The 20820-nt window shown below is 31.9% G+C and overlaps 1 protein-coding gene across 1 annotated transcript in view; it reads left to right on the forward strand.

Moving 5' to 3' along the window:
- The first annotated feature begins 20104 nt into the window (after window positions 1-20104).
- LOC124356858 (potassium channel subfamily K member 13-like) overlaps window positions 20105-20820 on the forward strand; it is an 87795-nt gene continuing 87079 nt past the window's right edge. Inside the window, exon 1 of the mRNA XM_046808123.1 lies at window positions 20105-20255. The gene's annotated coding sequence lies outside the window, so the exon portion shown is untranslated. The remainder of the gene's footprint in view (window positions 20256-20820) is intronic.

Below are 20820 nucleotides of genomic sequence, written 5' to 3' on the forward strand. Positions count from 1 at the left end.
ATACACTTCTAAAACCTATATAATATGACACTTTTAGATTTAGAGATAGTTTTATCGTCATTGGATATATCTGTAATTTTCCAAATACTGGACGATCTATAATTGTTCCTATTCCTGAAAATGAAATATTAGTCAGGTAGGGCTATGTTAAAAGCTTATGGCGAACACAGAAATATATATATATATATATATATATATATATTATATATATATATATATATATATAGAGCTTTCAAAATTAAACGGTTACTTTTAAGAACGAGTGTAATAGTTAACTACCGTTTTTGTGAACTAATGTGGAAATGAGAATAACAAGGTACATAAATTATTCAAGAAACAGTTTGGAAAGATGACGTTGTAGGTGTAGTGACAATTTGAGCTTGCTAGTGGCACATCCAACCGACGTTATAATTAAATTAAAAACCAAAAGGGTAATAAGGAATTCTTTATAACATTTAAAATGACATTCATGCTTCACTTATTAAAAATCAAGTGATTCTTGTTAAAATTAAGAGTTTTATGAAAGGTGAATGAATTGGTTGAATGACCAGGAAGATCTCAGTATATCTTTCTTTGGAGGAGTATTAAAGGATTGAAGTATTTTGAAAGAAATATTCTAATTTTAATGGGTTCATATATAACGAGAGGGTTGAATTCATTCAAAGATACCATGACAAACGACAATTACTAACTTTGAAGCAAGAGTGTGTTGAAGTATAATTCTAACATATAGGGATGAGTTTAATCCTGTAGCTAAAATTTTTAAATAAAAAAGAAAGTGAATTTAAGATTATAACATTGTAGTTTGTGTTCGAATAAATCCCCTTTCAGCCAACCTCTGTATATGAGTCACGAAGAGAATTCTGATAAGATGACCGTAATTTACGGAATTTTATACTAAGCTGATATATTGAGAATTGGTTTGTAAAGAAGAAAACTTGACGAGTGCAGAAAGTATTGGAATATAACCAACAAACTATGCTCGCGGGATGATTCTATTACAGTGTTGTACGAACATCGACTTTAAATTGAGTTTATTCAAACGCGATCGCAATTCTGAAGAATGTTAGAGATTTTAATTACAAACATTTTTGTGTGAGCTAACATATTTCATTAGCATAATTTCATTATTTTTAGAACTTTTTAAAAATATAATGAGAAGCATTCACAACCATTTAAATAAATTAGCTTGATACTCAATTACAGACAACAAGCTTGGGTCGTAGCTTGGGCTTGTGTTGGATTGTGTACATATTGAACCATTACCAAGGCCGTTAACTCGTAATGGCTGTAGTAGTCCGGGAGGTGAATCCCAATTAGCATTGTGCTACTATCTCTTTACTAGTCTCTTTTTATCTCGTTAGTGGACATGATATAATCAATATGTACTTTTTGAGTTAGGTTTTAAGCGCTTTAAACTTAAAAAATGGGAACTGTGAAAAGTTAATAATTTGTAACCTTATAGCTATCACTCCGATTCCTACAAAAACTAGGCCACGTTCTCATAGATTTTAATTTGGTGCTATTTAATAATCTACGTTAAGTTCCAAATTGTTTTCTGAGTTAGAAATTCTTAGGAAAGGGTCGGAAAGATACCAGTTAGTTATTGTTACTCATAAATTATAAATGAATAATATTACTCAATACTAGGAAACACTACAACTACGTCATTAAATCGTACCGAATACATTTAAATATTAGTATTTAAGAAAACCTTTTTGGTTTTTAGTGTTATAGCAATGGGTGTTCTGATATGGTTGTTCCATATTATTTTAAAAGACAGTTGAAACCGAACTGAAAACAAAGCCGCTTAAACTTTTTCATTTTGCACAAACAAAAGAGTGCGATCCACAATTGTTTTTTGTTAGACCACCCAGTGGTCTGCCCAGACCGATTTCAGATTCTGTAAAAGCTTTTGTAAAGTGAGCGATAAAGTAGTTAGAATTCTATTTCTATCAGGTGTTTTTAAACGATACGATTAATTGTAATTTATGAATTAGATAACGGAAGCTAGCCGGGTAAGTTATTATTCAATTAAGTAGAAGCTCCTTGGATGGCATCCGGCTTGGGTGTAATTAGGCCCGTTCCTGTGTTTCTTGCCACCCGCTTTAAACTAGGACCCAGTGGAACTGGAAGCTTAAATCCCTAAATTAAAGCTTTAATGCACCTGAAATTTTGTTGTTAATGAATATGTAATGTATGTTGTTTATGTGTATTTAAGTGGTTTTTAAGCGATATATATTTTGTTCGAAATACATGCAATTTTTTATAGCACGAGCACTTTCAGCCTAGCTTTCAATTAAATCTACACTTCGTTGTGTTGAAGGTTTAATTAAAATTTTCCACCCGTTAGAGAATTGTTGAGAGAAACTGTATAGCCCAGTACAGGTAATCCTATTGTACACAAGTTATTTTTTGTTAGCAAGAGCCTAGTGCCTTGTAATTTAGGATTTAAAATAATCAATTAACAAAAAAAAACCAACACTTTTTTTCCACTAAATATCCTGATTAGAAGTTTGGCTCAGGAAGATATTTTTATTCATCAATAAGGGTCATCTGTACGATCAGTTACATATTTTTATCAACAGTAAAGCATATAAACCTGGTTTTTATTTGTAGCGCAATTCCAAACAAGATAAAAGCTGAATATGTCTTTAATTTTAATTTGCGTAAACCAATAAATAACGTAGAGTTGAGAAAACATTCCTGTACTGTGTAACAAACAGAGTAACTCCATTACAGTGAAATAGTCCACTTAGTTTATAGATTTAATAAACTATGTGTAGAAATGTTTATATTCTAGGAATAGGGACGGCATTTCTCCCTTGACACAATAAACTAAACCCAGAGTAAATGTCCGATTCAATGAATTCATTCAATTCCAAACTAATACTTGTCCTTGTGAATTCTTCATTTAAGCTTGATCCAGTTTAGGTGGTATCATGTTGATATACTGAGAAATTAAAATTCTACATTTAAATTATTACTTATTACCAAGTTCTTTTTCGATTTAAATTATGCTAATCTCACAGTTGGACAAGATAGAGAAGGTATCTACATAAATAGAGTCTTGAACATACCAATAATTCTCTATGAATGAATAAATTAGTTAATTTACAACAAAAATTTACAATATATACAGAAACAGAAAGTAAACATATTAAAATTATTATTATTTGCTAAAGAAACAAATAAAAATAACTAAACACGTTTATTAAATAAATTAAAATAAAAAAATCTTAGTGAAATTAAGGTGTGATTTCCAGATTTGGACAATTAAATTTCGTTACAAATTTATTCGCAAGCTATGGGGGTTTATAAACCAATTCAAACTTTTAGTATCCACCAAATTTAATAGGGTGACATTAGAGAACTTTAGTTTGTGCTATTCTTCTTTGTACCTTTAAAATGAGGTGTCACTTGCTAGGGGTTCGTATTTAAAACTTTTGACTTACCCCAAAAATACCCCATTTGGGGATTGTATATACCGGGTATCTTAAAAGTCCCTCTCCCCGGATTAATTTTTATATGAAAAAAGATGGAGTAATATATTTTGGTGGATGTTTATATGACTAACTGAGGAGTTTTTGTATGTATGAAAATCTTTGACTTCCTTCCCTCAAATGGGGTATTTTGGGGGTAGTCAAAATTTTTAAATATGATCCCCTAGCAAGTGACTTCTTTTTAAAGGTGTTATAAAAAGAAGAAGAATGGCACAAACTAGAGATATCTAACATTAACTCTATCGAATATTGTGGCCAATTGAAGTTTGATTTTTAAAATAAAATCTCTACTGTTTAAGTTACATTTAAAATTGTTGTAAGGCAGTTACAAAATTCAATCACTAGTTATTTTGAGAGCTCAAGACCCGAATCATAAAAAATTTGTAGCTCTAAGTACGGCTTTCCCCAACGAATATAAGTATTTCTGGAATATAATTAATTGGAATATAAGTAATGTTTCAACATGGTGTAAACTGAAAAAACTTAAACGATTCTTTTTCAAATCTAAATTTATCTAACATTACATTAGTCAAATGACATCCTTGCAACTCTTTTGTACAGCTAAAACCTAATTAATTTTTGCATCGTGGATTTTTTATTGAAAATTATTCGGCAAATATTACAGGTTTCGGAATTGTCATTCATACTTCGTTACTAAAATCGAAGATTGTAATTATAATTCATTAATAATTCTGCTCTTCCATTGTTAACTCAAATAATCAGAGAACTTACATGAGAATTTAGTTTATTAGGGACACTTCAAATATTACAGTTCTGACGTCAATAACCAACCCCAATAACGTTGATGGCAAGACCTAGAGTAGAATGCCACATGGCTGCTGTTGCTATTGTAATGTAGTATATGTACAGTTGTAGTAGTGACAGATTGTCATTAGTTACTGTTTTATATACGTTTAGCTTATAAACTATCAATAAATTAGATTAAGAATATCGAACATCGTAAAATGAAATGAAACACTATCTGTCATAAAAAATCTTGTATTAAACTTCATCCCATGAAATAAACCATAGCATACAGTTTATCAACAGTTCTTAATAGTGAAGGGCTGCTCACGATAAAATGTCAACTATCAGTTGATACCATCCATGTATGTAAGCCGGACTGAGTTTACTTTTAATTGAACTAAGGTCGTGCTTCATTCCTTGTTTTAGTTTATTATTAGAGAACCCATTACTTATAATCAAAAATACCCGCAAATCCCGACCATACTATCTATTGGTTGTTTTTCAGTTGGGTAACCAATTATTTTAAATACTTCAGAATTAAGGTTTCTAGTATGCAGCAAACAGATACTTTAAATCCAGCCTTTATTTGTAAAACCGCTACTATAGAATAAGATTAAGAAAAAAAAAAAGAAATGTAAGAGTATTCTGGATTTGATTAGAAATTCACCTTTCCTTATTACTCACTACCTCTACCACTGGTGGACACGGTCTGTGACCGGATGTTGGAGGGCGAGGACTACTGGTGCTAATGGTCCAGCTTTGCACAGGGTATACTCCACGCCAAAAAGACTGATCTGGACCGGAACGCCGGACGGATCCAAAATCCGAACGGCTAGATAGGTGTGAGCCCTCTGGGCGTAAGCCAAAATTAGGCCTAGCCCGAAGTTTAAAGCGATAAGCGGTTTCCAGGCTAGAATCCTACGAGTAGAGGAGGTTTTTAGTGGGTATTCTAAGTAGGAGTCCCACACAACAGGCTAGCCACCTGTGTGCGTAAAAGCATTTTCCTGCCACTCCCTAAAAAAAACGACCTCTACCACTATCTTTTCATGCATGCAGCTTTAATGAAACTGAAATAACAGTTATATTAGGGCTATTTTAAGACATATAACAATTTCATGACCGCCTTAATATCTTTAGGCCGCTCCCGTTAGGTTATTGCTCTACTTTTATATACCTCCTGAGCCACCACGAATGTCTTATTGATTATATCGCTTATAATGAGCCTAGTTTACAGTACATTTTTATCATAGTTTTATGCCAAGTATTGAAACCTTTATACTTACTCACGATTATCAAACCAAGTAATTTCTATATCACTTAATCTTATAAAAAAATATATTTCCAAAAGATTTCTACAATACTGGAGAACATTTATTTACAAATGAAAAGCGACAATCTGCTAACATCCAAATGGTCTGTGCACATAATTCTTTACTAGCCTCGTCCAAGGGTAATCTAGTTAATGTGTTGGATATCTCCTGTAAGCTATTCCAAGTCATTGAAGGTACTTGTTTCAAATAAAACTGAATTAGATAATTATATTTTATATTAAACATTTCGGGTTTGTTTAACTAAGTCAAGAAATGATTAGCATTAACTTTTACTAACTACTAAGGAGTATGTAGTAACTTAGTTGTACTAGTCTTATTCAATAGTATACATTTTTATATTATAAGGTACTTCATTTAACGCTGTATCGAAATTAATGTATATTTTGATGAAGAGACTGAATAATAATTAAGGAAATTACTATTAGCTTATTATTTTTAAATTCAATATTTATTTGATAAAACTTAGTTAAATCAAGTAGCATTGACAGTTACTGACATGTATAAATAATTTAGAACGGAAATATGTACTTTGAAATTGCTCCTGACAGATTGACACTCTGTCAATATACGTGACTTGCGCATGCAGATAGTATTGATATTACGTACTCGTAAATACAACACAGCAGTTTAGAGAAGAAGCCATTGTGAAGGTTTCCATGTTTGCTGAGTAGAATATTATGACGTATGTACTAACATGTACTCGTAGAATACAACAGAGAATTTGTATCTTCTTGGACCAGTGTTCTACATTGCACACGAATGATAAATCAATATCAATATGCCAAATGTAGAAGATTAAGTGAAATAAAGAAAAAAAGAAAAAATCTTTGTTTTCAGACTCCATGTAAGGGTCTAAAAAGATCATAAATAATCAAACATTATAAATAGAAGCAGATGATATAAAACATATTTTTACTTGGTGTCCCATAACGGATGATCGACAGCTTAGAAATTCAAAAGGACACTAAAACAAGGAAAAGGTCATACGAAATTTTGACAAATGTGGCATGATTAATAGTATACATACATAGTGTCTTAATGTATTGCGAATTAGTTTAAAATACTTCATTTTTACGAAATTTGGTTCTAGAGTTGTCTCCTACTTTGAAAATTTTACTAGTGTACTGTTATAACTTTGCAAAACTATAACTAAGCGTACTCACAGTATGTCTGCCAAAGTGCGATTTTTAGTATTTTGGTTAATGCCAGAAAGCGATTGTTTTGGTACAGAATCATAAATCAGATTTTTTTATCCCTATTTTGATAACTCGATCCCCAATACAAATATTTTGGCGATCCATTATGGAACAATCTGTACAGGGTCTATCACTACACTTGGGGATACAACTCTATATAGGTAATGGTTATCGGAGGGAATCACGATCTAGTTGCACAAAGTGGGAACGCTTGTAGAGAACAACATTGGGCATCGTAACCCTGTGCGAAACACCCAGTGACAGTTCTGCATTGACATTACTGACAATTCAGAGTAAACCCTATTTCTATACCTTTCCGTATCATTGCACAAAACCCGAAAGCAATATATGGATGGCTAAATATACCTAGACATTTCTATTACCTCATAGTGGCTGTAGGTCTGTAGGTCTCTTTCAAACTCGATTTGAGATAGTTGATAGGAAACGACGAAATATACTAAATAGTGCACATATAATATAAATGGTTTTTTGTTTAACGGACCACTAATATGAAATTAGGAAGTATAAATTACAGCAAGCTTTAAACAGCTAACCTTTCCTTGTTTGAGAAATATTTTTTTAAATGTGTTAAAACTTTTAAAACTGTCACCATTCTTCAATATGACAGTCAACTTGGTTCTTTTTTGTTACATTTCTGGCAATAATGGAGATATGAGAGCTCAAAATGTAGAAATTATTTACTGAGTGTTAAAAATAAATCTCCATGGTTACACCAGATATCACAGACATCAGCGATAGCCATTGCTAGATACCCCCCTCTACTACTAAGTATTATGGTAGTTTGATTAATTTATTCACAGGAAAAACTACAGCAACTGATGATTGCTGAATTCCATTACAATGCCTTATTCTAGGTATGATATGACAGTAATTCAACCATCAGTAGTCCATGGTTGAACGGCCACTTTGAACGGCTGCCGTTTCTGACTAAATTATTCGTTTGAAGTTAGGTTTTCGGCATTGTACTCTACTATTAAATAAATTTAATTTAATGAACATAATAACCTACGCTTATATTTAAAATGTTCTTCTTACTCATTGTGGATCGTAACCCTGAAAACGTAGTGGTTTACTGAATATGTGTTACATTAGATTTTTTGTCCAGGAAGTCTACACCAATATCTATCCTTAATTATTTACAAATATTCAACCGTGCCGTGGCTCTTTGATCACCGTGTATATTGGGGCTTTACCATATAATATATACTCACTGTATGTTAAAGTATACTTGTGGTAACTAAAAATAAAAGATTATTTTTGAATAAACGTTGATTGAATAATTATAATCTATAATTGTAAGGTCCGATAGAGACTACAGCAGTCTCGTATTCTCGTGTTTAAGGTAACACTTTATAAAGGGGTTTTTTTATACCCTGCGGCAAACCTGAATCTTTATGATATAGTTTTTGGTGTACGCATTGTACGAATATAAGCCGCAGTGACGCTGCAGCTATCGTTGTGGCGCTGTGCGCTATATCTAGTATAGCGTATAGCGTCAGATAACAGGAGAGATAACCGGGAAACATTTCCTTCCGTCGTTAACGATAGCTGATACTGACCACCCTGACAATATATTTGCCCTTACGTTTGGGCATACACGTAACCTACATTTACAAGTATTGCATTAAAAAGTTAAAAAATAAAACTAATAAACAATAAAAGTTTACTTTATCTGATGACATTGTGCACTATTTATATCCAATTATTAATTTTTATTATTAGGAGCAGACGTGATTTTTATAAAATTTATGGATATGAACAACATTTTTACAATTCTGAAAATATATTTAAAAATATTTACTTTTTTGTCCTTATTTTTCTGTTTTCTGTTTACATTTCTGTATCTATCCATGTACAACATTTTCATATTCTTTTTCCCACGATGGTGGATCTTTTGTAATGGTCCTTTCACATTCTTCAAGGGTAAGCCTTGGGATTTACTCAATAATCTTATTCGATCCTTTGAAAATATTTTGAGAAATGTCCACGTTGCTTTTAACTATTTTTGTCGTTGCCGAAGTGAAGTGACAAAGTTAAGGTTGAACATAGAAAAAATTATGTCCGAGCTAATAAGAAAAATAGATTTGAAGTCACCATTTTCAGCCATATAGTCGATTTATATGTTTGACCAATTCTGATTTCAATGCTACCTATTACCAATTTAATTTAAAACCAATTCTATTACAGGATTTAAATCTCACAAGCTAAAAATATATAACCACATAAACAATTATTACATGACACTCTTTTGATACCTTCCCATTTCCATCTCTACCAAAACCAGCTGGGGCTATAGATAAATTTATTTTTTTAATAGAATACATCTGCTTAAAAAAAAGAGATAACACTGGTCGTTTGGTTATTGATTATTGGTGGTTTATTATTTATTTATTACGCATAACGTTTTATATATCTGTATCATTTTACTATTACGAATGTTTGTGCGGTCTGAATAGTATTATGAACCTCTATGAAAGTAAAAGAAATTATTTTACTGTATATTGTATATTAACAAAAAGCACGGTTTAAAAACTTGTTCCAATGAATGCAATTACCCTACTTAACTAGTATTACTGATAATGATGAATTATTATTAGGTTTGATGAAATGTATAGTTGTAAATGTGTAAAACTGTACCTAAAGAAATTTTTCAGTTCAATGTCAGTTTTCGTGAAACAGTTATATACTGATTGCAGCTGCTGATTTTTAATATACAGTGAAGTTGTTTGCTTTTGAATACCAGATCGAAAGAATCGTAAAAACTCGACTAAACTAACTTTATAACCAAATCACTAAAATGTAATGTTTATTTGGAAACCGGAAGTAGGTTGTGGTTCGAATTGAGAATGAACTGAAGTTGCATTCCGTTTCGAATTTACGATAATTTTATTCGATAGCAACACTTGCCAAACTGTAAAAGAGCTGGAAGAGTGTTCAGAGCAAAACTTTGTAATTTGCGTGAATTATTTATAAATCTTATCTGAAATCGGATAAGAAAGTTGTTTTGACATAATTATTTTAACTATATAGATTTGCTTGGATTTTAGTTTGTTAAATTAATTGTAATTTCTTTGCGGTTAATATTTTAGTTTTATAGCAAGGAGAACTATCCTTACTTGAAGGGAAGTATTTACGTGACAGTTTACAGGGAGTGCTTATGACAAATGTGATTACGAATAGACAGAATTTGGAATGTAAATAGAACTCTTGTTGTTCAAAATCAATGTTAAAAATACATTACTTTACACTTGTCTGTTAAAAATGGATGGTATCTAATGGTGATTATACTCAGTCTGCTATAAAATTTGGCTATTTATCTGACAATTAAAGCCATTCTTAAAAAGATTTATGCATCTTCTGGGTTCTGAAAGGTTTTGAAAAGCTTGTAAACTCCAGCAGATCAGAAACTATTGAAGCTTTAAATACCTGAATTGTCATAGACTGACAGGAAGAGGATGGAGGATTAGTGGTCCTGTGGAACAAAATACTAATATTCCTAATTGGTATTTTCACCTTAAAGACCGAACAAATCCAATCACAAACTGTCTTAGCGGATGAAGATTCTAAATAGAGCTGAGTGATCTGGCGCGTACTTTTTAAGATTATGATGCCCAAAGTTGGTGTACTGTAGACTCAAAAAGGACCAGGTGCACTTCTTTAAATTTTCAAAATGCCTATAGATTGTCATGAACATTAAAGGAAATTTACGTCAATGTTTAGGTTTATAGCTAATTTAATTACTTTACTATGTAAATATGGAAGTTTTTGAATTTTACAGTAGGGATTGTTATTTTGAAATTCGTATTTGATAAAGATTGGTGGACAGTCTCTTGAAAGTAGGTCCAAAATACCAATAGATTAAAATTCTTTCCGATCATATCTTTAAATTATCGTATGATCACAATTATTCTCGTATGAATGTAATCTGATAAAGCCTTATTTAGACTTACAATTAAAATACGCCCTGTGCAAAATGTTTATAAGACAATGAAATATTGAATGAAAGCTTAAGGCAATATGAATGTACAATTAAAATCAAAATATAGTGCTGGAACTATTGTCTGTGATATTATAAGTAATTGTTATTGTAGTTGCTATTACTATATTGTAGTTTTGTAATAAGTCTGAAAGAATGTCTTGATAAAGCCAAGCACTGTTTCAATAATGTTAAGTTCATGAAACGTTTGTGGCTAGATACGAAATCTCTCTAAACATCAAAGACAGTAAATCATAGACTAAACTGTAGCTGAAATGTTATTTAATTTATTGCTTCCGGCCGTTTGACGTGGATATCTCTGTTGGTGGCTACGAAGGTTCCATAATCATGGCTCATTTACATTAACGACGTCTTCTTGAAGTAAAGTGATCTTTATCTGTGATGTATGATTCCAAAACATTACACAGTAGTATGATGCCTCTCCGGTCAGTAAACTCAAACATAAACTGAGAAGTGGTTGGATGCGTATAGTTTAAATTTAAAATTTTGATAACTAAGTATTCACTTGATCAATTTGTCAATATAATGGATATGTGACTAACCCTACACTAGAATGTTCCTTAATTATTCTGATTTATGATGTAAACCTCCTTCCAAATATTATTCCGATACTATAAAACACTTCACGATTTCCATATTAAGGGAGTGTCGGTTACACCACTCCCTCTGATTAACCGAGTTTCGATATTCCGTATTTTCTTTGTCCATGACTTTTCAATCAATATGGTTTTTCATAGGCCAAGAGGTGAATTTTCCATACTGCAAAACCGGTTGTTACCCTATGTAAATCATAAAAACTTAATAATAATTTAATTTATGGAGCTTGAACTTACCATGGCGGTCCTCAAATTTTACAACGGAAATTTTTTGAAACATTTTAAAGACATGTTTTCTTAGAAAAATACATAAAACACCACGTAAACAAGCTATTTCATAGTTTTTTTAAACCAATATGAACATTTTTACACACTCGTCTCGATATATCTCTTATCACGTAACGCGTAATCAGAAATTTCACATAAAGTAAGAGTATTTGGCAGATAATAAAACCTTGCTGTAAAAATATTTGCAAATCGTTCTAATTCTTTTCACCTGTAACATGGTTGTAATTGTAAATTTTATTTAGGTTACCATGTGGCATAAATTTATACCGTAACATATTTAATTCTTTTGTTTGCTGGTTGTACGATGAATCGGTATCTTATTTGTTGATTTACAAGAGAATATGCGATTAGAAATTATGCAGATTTAACAAGAACTTTATGCGTTGAACACTATTAATCTGTAACAATACGACTGTTGTATCAGGGAGAGATCTCTCAAGGAAGCACCGGCCAAGATGGGAAGGCTTCACTTCCCAAAAATAAGACTGCAAGTTGGATGGAGAGGCTTATCTTATTTGGTTTTCAGAATTTGGAATGGCCTCCCCGAAGATATTACAAGTATTGCATCTTGTCTTTTAAAGGTAAGATGATAAAACTTAATTATAATTAATACCAACTAGTTTTTGTGGGTACAGAGCTATGATTTCAGTTATTGTTGTTAGTTTTAGTTGGTATTCAGTGTTGACCTGAGTTGATTTGAAAAACACTTTGTTTGCTGAAATAAATAAAGGCATTTTTATTTATTTATTTACGAAAACAGTTGTAGTGGAAAGAAGAAGAGTTCCCCCCGCACTAGTTAACTGAATATCAATTACAATTTATTCTGATCGTTGTGGTAAATATTGTTTATAATACATGGCTATCTACAATCGTTGTGAAGAAATAATTTTCCAACCCTTGGCTCCACGACAGTTAAAAATTAATATCAAGTAAAAATTGTATTCAGTTAATATTCCACTCCAATATTAGTTGAAACCATTTATTCCTTGCAACAGAGTTTCGTTAGCTCTAAATCAGTTCTCGAAATGTCCTCTGTTGAATGTCATGTTATATAGAATTTATTCCAATTTTAGTTAAAACCCGTGCAGTCACGAGGTATCTATAATATTTGGGTGAAAACGGGTTTAACAACAGTACGTGACTCTAGCCGCTTTGTTACGATTAGTTCCAACAATGTTTGACCTTTTATGCAATTTTCGTATAAACATCGCAGGAGCGAGAGTGATAATTATTCGTAGAGAAAGAGAATTTCTTATACCAACATATTGCAATTGGTTGAGAGGAAATTTATAAAAAGCAAATATTTTCAATTAGAATTTATGAAATAAAAATAAAAGACATTCATAAGCAGATAAAAAAACGTTGGTAATGACTAAATTAAAATATCGTAGCTGTACGTTCGAGCGTGAAAACGTGATTATGTTTGAAAGGACACCGAAAACACCAGCAGTAAACGTGGGATGCTATAGCGGCAAACAATGAACATATTTCTTCACACAACAAGAAGGATCCAATTACTGGGGGTATATTTTTTGTAAGCGGTAAATGTCTCGGTTAATGTGAACAGTTGAATGTTTTTCGGACGGAGACGAGCGGTTGGATGTGACACACGCAGTAGGTGTAAATCCTTTCATGTTCCTTAACCCTTCCCCAGGATTTTCCGAATAAGCCTTGCTCCTTGTTATCTCCTGCCAAACACGTTTGGAACACACCATAACAAAAAATAAAAAATATTGTTTGTTCTTTCTGGATAACTCGTAGTTCGCAATATATAAAAAAATAAATTTAATTTATTTATATATTGCGAACTACGAGTTATCCAGAAAAAACAAAAATATTTTTTTGGTTTTATATATTATAAAACCAAATTTTTTATAATAAATATATTATAATAAAAAATAATTATATATATATATATATATATAATTATTTTTTATTTCCAAATAAAAATATTAAATGTCAAATTGCTTGATGACGCACTGATCGACCGTTAATAATAAAACCGATTTATTGAGTTTAAGAGAGTTATAGAATGGAATGTTCCCTTAAATAATCCTTTTTTCCAAATCTGTGTTGGTACCATACAATTATTTTTGGTAAATCGTAGTAAAAAATATTACACTTTTACAATCAATAATATTTTCTGTATTAAAATTCCAATTAGTCTTGATGAAAGTGTTATAGGGTTGTTTTCTTTGTTATTTTTAAGTTAAAGTACTATAAATTTACCTTATTATTATTCTAAATACAATACAATGAATACTGCTAATATTTTCTGTAATTTAAATGGTAAAAAATCCTAATTATTGAAAGTTTATAATCTATTGGGTTTATTGGATTTCCTAGTAGTTAGTACTTACCAATAAGTGACCTTGGGATGATCATGATCAGTCACACTCAAACCCACGAGCCCGTGATCCAACAGGTGTCGGCTTACCTTTATCATAACTGATAACGTGATCCACTCCGTCAACTCTGATAGCAGACGAACTGACCTTGCCGTACCTCAGCTCGTGGTAGACTGGTTTGTATGGGATAATCTCATCTGAACTTATCCATACATGTTTTCATGAAATGTGTTTGCAGTTTTTAACAAGTTGAATCGAAATAAAAACTAGTCGAGATCACAAGTAACTGTAAGTGCACCCGCTTAGGTGCTGTGTAAGTACTTAAGCCACATTAAACGTCTAACTAGCTAACGCTTTTCCAGTTATCTACAAGTAATAATCCACCTTAATAAATGTCAAGAATGATTAATTTTTCAGTAACTTATCCAGGTATTGAATTTGGTAGTTATCAGACAACAGTACTTTACACAACGCCGTGCCAAAACTTCCGGACACAAGACTCCGCTGCCATCTGGGCGCCTAACTGAGGCATTGACGAAACATCATGACACTGGCAAGGAGTTCTTGTAGATTAGGGAATGTCTCAGATACAGCAAAGTTATTTGGGGGGGGGGGAGGGGTAAGAAACTAATGCCAAGGAAACGACAAAATCATGAAGAAGGCCAAGGGCACTGTCCAGTATGCTGGACGTGGTTGTGAAACTTCTCGAACGTATGCTTAAACTAGGGTTACAGAAGGGCTTGAAATGGTGTGTCCTCCGGAGTGGACAATGTCGATTCCGAGGTGGCTATTAAAAGGGCGGTGATAAATGAAAAAGCCTCCAATCTATACCTTAGAGAACGCGCGGAACGCTTCAATTCCACCAGTTTAGGGGCTGATTAGAGAGTTACCTGTCCGTCGAACTGTTTACCTTGTGGTTTATAACTAAAAACTTGTACGCTATTTGAGCTAAATGATCTGGATTTGAATTCAGGTAGGATTATGGCTACTCCAATTGAAAGAGAAAACTGCAATAATGTAAGTTTTTATTATATCGCCTCTTTAGTCTTATGGTGAAACTTAATCCTTTTGATACATGTCATGTAGACCTTCATCAAGGCTAACGCGACTGATCGATTTCTCTCTTAAGGGGAAGTTACTCTATCCATTTAAAGAAAGACCAAGACGTCTCCTAAACTATAATCCGTGTGGAAAAGTAATAATCGCATTAATAGAAACATTAACCAATGCCATTGTTATCACTCATATTTTAACGGTAATTTTGCTTAAATTGAGCAATTAATTCTTATATCTACATTTTTTACAAATTTTCATTTTATAAAACAATATTCGCCACACTCTCTTCTCCTTTTTTGACACAGTAATGTTGGGTTAGATAAACATAAATATTTAAATATTAATAATATTAAGTCGCTCGGTCAGACTGAGATCGTCGCTTTTACGAGAGAGAGGTGAGAGATCATAGTTGTTCTTACGTATAGCTGGGATCACAGAGATCAATAAACTTCAATAACAGGATCAGGTTTAAATGTAAGTTTACAAAAAAAGTGCGCGCTATGGGCAGGGAGATCAGATTATATGCATTTTTAGATTCTCATATAAGGTATTTTATAATGATGAATACAAATATCTTTAATTTGGTTTCACTTGAAATTGTGGATTAAACATAAGATTTTTCAAAGGACAGAGGTATTTTTAAATTTGATCATGTTTATAAAATTAGTTTCATAAAATGAAGCATCACTTGTTATGCTTCTTTTATGTACCTAACGGCCTTTAGCCTTAGAAATAATGCTATTTTCCATGCGTTTCACCAGCTTTTGGTCTCAAGCATTTACTATCCCACGAGCGATAAAAAACGGAATAAATGTGTGTTTACTACTTTCGTGTAATCTACTGATTGACTGAAGTGGATTGAACGTGAGCGGTTAACACGCATTTATTCCTTTATTTACTGTCCGTTCATAGCAAATGAGGTAATACATTTCCTTTCTCGTAGGAGCTATTTTTATCTGTGTGTCTTAAAGATTTTCTTTCTTCTCTTAAGGTTCTATGTAATTAATTTTGCCCTACAATTTTAGAAAGCCGCCGTTTTCAATTCATTGAGTACAAATTTTAATTTTATCAGAAATTTACATACTAATGAGACAACAATCATGCAAAACTGCAAGACTGTAATGATTTTTTAAACAAAAAATATACACAGGAAAATAGACGGCAATGTCTGGGAAGTTGGGGTTGGCCAATCCATAATGACCCACCTTAGAGCAAAGTTTAAATGTTAAACCTAATGTGTTGTTTATTATTATATATACTACTAAAAGTAGGTTATCGAATAATTGATTATGTTTATATGGTATATCATTTCAAGGATTATTCAAATATGGCATTCCTACCATATGAGATTCCTACCCAATCCTTGATTTATGAGACATTGTTATAAAACATAGAAATCAAGTACATTTATTATTGGACTTATATATGTTATTTATTATCCATAATGCTAGAAGTACGTTACTGAGCCATGATCATATGATATATAATTTTAAGAACCAATCAACCTGTATATATATATACATTTTGGAACTGGGAGTGGTATAACATTTGGGAATTATGTTAGGTGAAATTGTGTAGAAATTTTCCGAAATTTGTTATATGAATAATTTAATAAGTAAGTATTAGGAAAACGGAGTGCTTGAGACCTAGCAGTCGAAGGCGTCGGACTTTATATAGTCGACTTTTATATAGACTGAGTTAGATATAGCGAAGGTTCAAATCTTGTCTGTAACCGTAGCAAATTATATCAGTACCATCGATCTCTAACTGTTTCGACTCTCCCCCTTATTCTGTTTGATGAGATCCTCGCACATGCCAGTGGATAATGAGGACGGGCTGAATAAGGCCTCTCTTTAAAACAATATAAACTAGTAAATAATAGTTAGTGAATAATTTGGAACTTGTGAAATATTAAATGTGGACTATTTTATACATGACAGGAATCGAATAGTTATGTCTACGCGAGCAAAACTAACCTAAACAAAAAAGGACATTCACATTTAATCAGTCAAATACTAATGTTATAGAACATTGATTTATAGGTCGTCCTTTTAGTGGAAAGTGGGGAAGGGGATACCGATTAAACATGGTAATGCTAGATTGCAAGGGTATGAAAGAGGATACTTATAATTGGATTATGTAACTTAACTTATGTTTACTCATTGCATACGTCCGGGTGGGTTCCAAAGATCAGAGGAATATTGTGTGTACGTAAATGTTATCAGGGATGCTTCTGGACACTTTGCCATCAAAGTCTGGATTCTCATTAGAACTCCCGGCCGGAATTCCCAACTGTTCGTTGACGATACAGTTCCAGCCGAGTCTTATTTTACGTCTGGCTGAGCGATATGTGAAATGGTGCAGAGGTGTTGGTGCCTTCCACTAATTATTTTAGGAATGCCAATTAAAGTTCAGTAAAACCTATAAGCATGCAGTGCACATATAAGGATTTCTGTAATTGGCTACTATTGATTGATCTAAGAATAACTTGGGATTCGAACCATCCATATTATTCTCAACTAATACTTTTTAAATATAACTTAAAATATATCACGTTTTATTTATTATGGGTGCATAATAGGAGAATCATGTTAGAGTTTATCATAAAGATACACAATATTTTGTTGAATTAAGAATTTGAATGGTCATTATTGCTATATATACTTAAATATTTATATGTCTTGAATAGTTTTATAGGTTATTTTTGAAAATAAAACCACTCACAGGAGAAACTAGGTAATTATGGATTTCATGTTTTCATTTTGAGATTATAATAATATATTTATGAAAGAAATAAAGATATTACTATAATAAAGAAATAATTTCAATTTATTTCTCGTTTTATAACAAATTATTTCCAGATGTAATGTAGTTTTCGCCAAGTTATTCATAAAAAAAGACAAAATGAGAACTTTTGTTACTATTCGATAAAAGGCATTTCAGTTGCCTTATTTCGTTCACAATCACCTTCACTGGCCATCATTTGCAAACTGTCTCGTTTACACAAAGAATGCGATTCCCTTAATATATTTGGTTACTCGCACTAATTACTAATTATAAATTTCATGGTAAGTTTAAAAAATGGATAATTAGATATATGAATGCTATTGGAATTTACAGAAAATTAGATTAGTCTATTGAAAAAAGTATCTAATTAAATGTGTATAAAGAGGGGAGAAAAAAATATTACCCTCATATATTGTATATTGTTGCGGTTGCGAACTTCGCCCACTCTGGCCGACGTTGCTAAGCGACACTTCTGATTGACTATTGTAGTCTGAGGCAGCACTGCACTTCAAGGTCATTGTTTGTTCATACTAGTTCATACAAATACTATTTTAACTGAAAAATTATATTTTTGGTTTCATTGTGATCATATATTGCTGATATTTTTGTTCTTTATTTAATTTATTATCTTGATTATAATACAAGTTTGGAGTCACACCATGTATTGGTTAACAGGCTTCACTGGGGTTGCACACAAAACTTCAGATATATTGCTCATTTCTCTCTCGAGATGTCCTGCATGCAAAAGTTGTATGCAAGTTTTATCTAAAGATGAAATTTTTCTCGAGACATCTTGCCACTCGATACATTAATATTTTTATTAATTAAGTTAGGTTTCATAGCAGTGTTCACATGATACATGTTTCGGTGTGCTAGGGTACAGTACTACAACACACGAATGCCCTGAAATAAATATTGTCACTTTTAACATTGGATATCAACTCTATTTTTCTTTTTATTCTACATTTAAAGCTGGCTCATACTAAAATCTTTAAAACTTAGTTAAAATCAGTTCGTTTAACAGTGTATTTGTTCTACTATTTTACCCGAGGAACCATGTAAAAATATTCGCCAATGCTCAGCTGAAACCCATAGCGTGTGGGGTGATATTAACCATCATCTACCTTAGCGTTGCTAATGTAGATATGAAGCTGCATGATAAATGTAAATCTGATAAGTCAGCTTATTTTGAGATATCGTATGAACAGAAGACATATAGACAGACAAACAAATTAAATTATTCCAGCCCCTCAATGAGTGGCTGATTGGCTCAATGAGCCCTTAGCGTTAGCGAAGACTAGTTAGATTTGTCAAAACAACTTCTATACATGTATTAAAAAAATTAAGATACATTTCCGTACAATGAGTTGGAGAGGCTATAACGGTATGATAAATTAAATTAATAAACATTTTTTTCTACAGAAATTCCGTATTAAAAACGCATATATATCAAGAATGGGAAATTTGCCATCGGTATGATTTAAAACTCCTTTGGTATTTTAAGTACTAAATAATATGTTTATACACTAAAGATGTAATGTCCGAAACTTGCCATTCTTTCAACCCAATCATCTTCAATAATAAACTTTGTAATATATGTTGTCAGGATTTTAGGTTCGACACGTAAATATATTATTAACCTTTACATTTTTGTGGTGACCTTGATTAAATTTTAAATGCCCAAAAATCTTGACACATAAAAATTGACATAAATTAGCTCCAATAAGAATTGAAAAAATCACTAGTAAAAATCAACACAGATAAATATTTAGCTGAACATTACACAATTATTCGTTAACTATTATTCGTTAATTATTCGTTAACGCGATTAAGAAGGTGGTTTAGACAAATTTACCAAATAGGGTTACAAAAAAATATTTATTATTAAATTTTGCGAATGATAACATTTCTTGTAAATTCTAACTACGCATTATGTACATTCTGTTTCATCTTAGCCCAACCGTTATTATAGTTAATTATGGAGCAATTACTTCCTTCTGACAGAAAACTGCTTTTAACTGCAGGGCGGTTTTCCACCAGAAGCAATTAACAGGCCAAATATTGGACGAAATAAATCAAGGAAATTAACGAATGCTGCTGGATACATATTGGTTGCCCCTGTGAGCACACAGCTAAGCTGTAATAGATAACTCACAGTCACAGGGCAGGGTGGTAGTGCGCGCGCGTGCGTGCGTGCGCCCCCGCAGCGGCTGTAGAGCCAGTCTAAACGCGACAGTGTGTCAGAGCGGCAGTTGTGTTATCATACTGAACTTGCCGCCAAATATCGGAAAATCAAAAACTAGCTTTTAATCCAAAATTGACAATGATACGTTGGTGAAAGTGAGGTGTGTTGTTTTTTTGGAATACTTTCTGGTGTACTGACTGGTAAGTAGCTACTGTCTTATAAAAATTGTATATGTGATAAGCGCATAAATCATATAATTATTTTATGCTCCGATTTCAAAAGTATATTTAGCTATAATTGTTTTATACTTTAAAGTTATTTTCAACTATAAAGCAAAGTTACTAAGTTTAACCAATAAACAATTTCTCCACACACCATTTAATTTGAAATTCGGACAAAAAAGTGTTACACACATTTTCTTTTTTTCAGTGTTTACCATACTTACTTACAATATATACAACATAAATTTCACCTATTTATATTTGAACTATCTGATTTATAACCCTTTCCTAATTATTCTAAAATTAATCATAACACTTAATTATCACTTTAAAAATTATCCTGGGACAAATGTTTTAATTAATACTCAGATAATAATTAAGGAACAAATATATTTAGTATTAGCTTTAAAACTAACATTTTAGTTTAACTTTTATTAGCATTCGATATGTAATTACTTAAAGATTCGTTTAACGAAACATTTCCTAGAATATATATATATATATATATATATATATATATATATATATATATATATATATATAT

This window comes from Homalodisca vitripennis, chromosome 3, assembly GCF_021130785.1.
Source record: "Homalodisca vitripennis isolate AUS2020 chromosome 3, UT_GWSS_2.1, whole genome shotgun sequence".
NCBI lineage: Eukaryota > Metazoa > Arthropoda > Insecta > Hemiptera > Cicadellidae > Homalodisca > Homalodisca vitripennis.